Source organism: Herpailurus yagouaroundi, unplaced genomic scaffold (genome assembly GCF_014898765.1).
Source record: "Herpailurus yagouaroundi ecotype Mexico unplaced genomic scaffold, PumYag 57001, whole genome shotgun sequence".
Classification (NCBI taxonomy): domain Eukaryota; kingdom Metazoa; phylum Chordata; class Mammalia; order Carnivora; family Felidae; genus Herpailurus; species Herpailurus yagouaroundi.
The window spans coordinates 1-4,431 of NW_024414484.1; the positions used below are offsets into that span (position 1 = coordinate 1).

General features: G+C 54.7%; 1 long non-coding RNA gene across 1 annotated transcript; it reads right to left on the reverse strand.

Annotated features, from left to right (window-relative positions):
- Positions 1 to 95: 95 nt before the first annotated feature.
- Positions 96 to 4,243, reverse strand: LOC121024120 (uncharacterized). Its single transcript, XR_005787613.1, has 3 exons — positions 4,175 to 4,243; positions 3,490 to 3,612; positions 96 to 578 (listed from the first exon to the last, which is right to left on the reverse strand). It is a non-coding gene; the product is annotated as an uncharacterized LOC121024120 (long non-coding RNA).
- Between the last annotated feature and the right edge of the window lie 188 nt (positions 4,244 to 4,431).

Below are 4,431 nucleotides of genomic sequence, written 5' to 3' on the forward strand. Positions count from 1 at the left end.
CCCCGCGCCCCGGCCTCGGCCCCGGCCCCGCCCCCGCCGTCGCCAAGGCGTCTATTTGCATGCACCAGACGAGAAGGAAGCAAACGCCCAACGGCTGATTTGCATACAATCGTGTAATTGGTTGGAAGGGCCGCAAGGTGGCCAATGGTTTGCAGCGGTGTTTACCCCGGCGCGGCTCCGCGCCGCCGAGTGATGTAATGGAAGCCTGGCTGGGGCGGCGCGGGCTCCCTCCCGTCCGCCTCCTGACGTAGCGGCTTCCCCGGGCCCCACCCGGCCCAGCCGGGCCAGGCGCGGGGCAGCACGGCCGCCCCCGGGACGGTGGCGTGGGGCACGGCCGAGGCTGCACTGCTGCGGCGGGGCCCGGCCCTGTTCCTTCCGGCCTGGCGTTCCGGTCCCGGCCCCTGGGGGAGGGCCCGCCGGGCCAGACCTGATCTCCGGCGACGTGGAGAGAAAGCTGGAAGCGGACACCGGAGGATTACCAAACTCTACTCCTTGGGGAGTTGATTACCAGCCTCTCGCTTCATAAATCACGTAGTTCTGTAACGTTTTGCCTTTGTTTACAACGAGCCTGTTTGATTCTGTAATTAAAAAAATAAAGTTATAGAGGTTTTCTGCTTGTTTTTAATAAAGAGCCTGGCTTGGATTTAGGGGAAAGCTTGGCATTAATTCTAGCTCTGTCACTTCCAGCCTGGTGAACTTGGTCACTTTTTCTTGCTAGCCCTGATGGCCTCTCATGGCAACCAGGGAATAGAAAAATGTGGAGGTACCGTCTAAAGTACGAGGCCCCCTCATCCTTATGTAATTCAGAGCAGGTAACCCCATCCGGGTGGTGTCCCTGGAAGGACCCTGATCCCTGGGACAACCCCAGGAAGGCCCTGCTCTGTCTTTGTACCCCCATTTTCCCCTTTAATTGCTCCTAAAACTGGGGAAGGGTGGGGAGACCCCTGCAAAGTATTTCTCCATCCTCAGATGAGAAAAGGAACCACGAAGGGAATCCCCTCCACAACCCCTCTCCTCACTCAGGGCTAGGCCCTGGGCAGGGGAGCCCCTTCCGGGCACAAAAGGGCTGGGGAACCCCCTTGACATACTTTTACTGGCAACCCCATTGGGCCAGGGTGGAGGTGAGGTGGAATAGTGTCTCCCTGACTGGGTGGAGTTGCATCAACGTTTTTTGCTACTGTGAGATTGGAGGGGCATGTGGGGAACACCACTAGAGGTCTGGCTGGTTGTTCTGGGTCTCAACCCTGCCCCCACCCCATATCTGAGAACTCTGAAGTCAGCCTTTTCCTCCATACGATGTGCATATGCTCCCTTCTCTGTGTCTTGCCTGGTCCTCTCTTTACCTTCACACAGTGCCCCATGTTCTCTTCTTCAAGGGAGGCCTCTCAGATTAACCTTCTGGATTCCCACCCCAATGTCGGCTGGAGACCTCTTGGAGGCTACCTTTTGGGTCTTCTGGCAATGTGTTCATAACTGTTCTCGTGTTCTACCTCCCCATCAGACTAGGAAGCAACTTTCTGTAGCAAGATCTTGTCCTTCTCCCTTAGGAATTTCCCAGAATGTGGCACAGCAACTGACCAGAGCACCTGTTTCCCCCCTCTGGTCCTAGCTCCTGAGCCATGCAAGTGGTTGAACTTCTCTCTCGTCAATTTTCCCATCGGGGAAAGGGGCTTGTGTTCCTGGAGTTTGTGTAGAAAGAAGGGGGGCTAGGCATGAAGGAACAAGACGGTGAGTAGAAACTAGAGCACTGGTCTGGGAGTCAGAAGACCCGGGCTCTGATCCTGGCTTGGACATTGCTAGCTGAGCCAGCTGGGTCAAAGAGGCAACAAGAGGGCCGGAATTTACTGGACATCTGTAATGACACTAAAAGGTGGTATTGCCTCGGTCACCTGTGCAGCTCTTCAAGCCCCCAAATAAACATACCAGCTCGGCAAAACTATGGTCAGTAGTCTGCATCTGAAGATTCAAGATAGGGTCCTCAGGCCAGGCCTGCCTTCCCCTAAGGCCTCCTGTATAGAAATAGCAGGTCTGCTACTATGTGCCAGACTACTTGCTACATTCTTTTTTTTTTTTTTTTGAGAGAGAGTGAGCAAGCGAGAGGAGGGGAGGGGCAGAGAGAGGGAGACACAGAATCCCAAGCAGGCTCAGAGCTGTCAGCACAGAGCCCCAGAGCCTAACATGGGGCTCAAAGTCATACGCCGTGAGATCATGACCTGAACCACAGTCGGACACCCGACGGAGCCACCCCGGTGGCCCCTACTCGCTACATTCTTGGTATCTACCGTCAAAGATACACTCTTCGCAACAAGGGTACATTTTCATCTTCTTGTTTCAAATGAAGAACTGAAGAAACTGAAGCCCAGTCCAGGTGAGTAACTTCCTTGAAGTCACACAGTTGGTCACAGGTGGGACCAGTGTCAATCCCAGGCCTCTTGAGCCCAAGTTCCTTCTCCCACCTCAAGCTGCCACAATAAGCCACACAGGTGTGTGTGTTTTGCCATTACATATTTTAGTATATGTTTTACTTGATTATAAAACAGGAGAAGATATATAAAGCCAAGTTGTGTTAAAGTATTTATGGAAGGGAGAGACCTCTGTGGGCTGGAAGCCTTCATGGAAAAACTGGTAATTGAGGTTTTCTTTTTCTTTCTTTCTTTCTTTTTTTTAATTTTTTTTTTAATTGTTCCTGTCCAAATAAATGTATTTCTCCTACACAGGCAAATATTTTTAAAATGTATTTCAAAAGTTAGATTGCTGGAAAAAGAAAAAGAGAGGGTGGGGGTAGTGGCTTCTTTAAAATGCCCATTTGGAAGTCTCGGTTTCTTTATTTCTGCGTCCACCAGATTCCCTGTCGAATCTGGGAAAGGAATGTAAAGGGTCTGAGAAGAACCTTGATTTTGAGACAAAGCGGCGATTCTTGGGATCATGATGAGGCTGGAGAGAAAGGGGCTTCTGAGTTGCAGCAGTTAAGGACCAGGTCCAGAAAAGGATTTCTGCCGCTGGGCAGGGCGGTGGGGACAAGAATGTGGCCCCTGGAATGAGGGCTGAGTGGGGGTGTGGGGCCTCTTTTGGAGAGTTTTGAATGCAGAAGAGATTCTTTGTTGCGTGGGGCCTGGCCTCTGTGCTGGGGATATGATAGCATGCTTGTAATTTAAGGTGGTTCCAAAAATGAGCAGGCGCTGGTGGCTGGTGTAGCAGAGCACAGGACTGGGTCCCGCCTAATGGCTCCTCCCCAGGAGCTTCGCCTGCCTGGCAGTACAGGAACAGACATTATAACACACCCCACACCCCACACCCCCCAGCCAGCCCCCCAGTCCCACTGCTCCAGCGTTGGCCTGGCTTCCCTGCACCAGCCACTCCAAAAGCGGGGGGCTGTTGGGGCAGAAGGATATGTTCAGAACAAGGTAGTTCTCCCATCTCCAAAGAATGTCCCAGTCCAGGGTGAGAGAGAAACCTTCCAAGTACTCCCACCCCCAGGAAGGTTCTAACTGAGGAGACTTGGAGACTATGGCCAGAAGAGGGTGGGCCACTCAGGGCTTCCTGGCCACTGAGGTGAGCCTTCGTGTACTTCCCGCAGGGAGCACTCCAGTGGACTGGGGGGAAGTCGGATTCCTAGAGGAGAGGAGAGTAAGAAGAAAGTATAAGGCCTCTCCACTGCTGCTCAGTCTCCTGATAACCAGAGAAGGTGGACAATATGATCACCCTCATTTAATAGGTAAGGAAACCCAGGCTCAGAGAGGTGAAGTGACTTGCCCTCTGTCACACCATAGTACAGGAACAGCCTGATCAGTGAATCCACCACCAGCCTTGGCCTTGCACTCCCACCGCCTCTGGAAACGCTTCTCTTCAGGAGAAATTTTACCCTCCCAAGCTCTCCCTCTCTAAACTGCCCTCCCGTGTGGAAGCTGGGGCGTCCTGCTAGTCGGATTCCTTGCCCTTGGGGTGGCATGCAGGCCAACCAATCGATGCTGGTGAGGGTGCCCAAGGCTCAGAGGGCGGGGGCCCTGACCTCTTAAGCCAGCCTAATGGCTGTGTGACTTTGGGCCGCCGCGGGGCCTCTCTGGGCCTCACTTTTCCCACCTCTGTTTCCGGGGAAGCCCCTGGGTAATTTATTTATAACCCAGCTCCAGGTTTGCTGCCTCGGAAGGTGTTAGCGAGGCCGCAGAACCCTCACCTGCAAAACGGCTCCCCCACCCCAGCCACAGCGAGGAGGATTATGTAACTGGGTGTGCGGCGAGTTGGGGGGGGGGGGGCGGGGGCGCGGGGCGGGGCGCTCACGGCTATTCCGGGCGCCGCTATTTTTAGCCCCATTGATGAGGCTGCGTCGGCCGCCGCCGCCGGGATTCCGGAGACGTCAGTGGGCGCGCGTCACGGTCCCCGCCCACCCACCGGGGGAGGCGCGCCCGGGGCCGGGAAGGCTGCGCTGGCGGC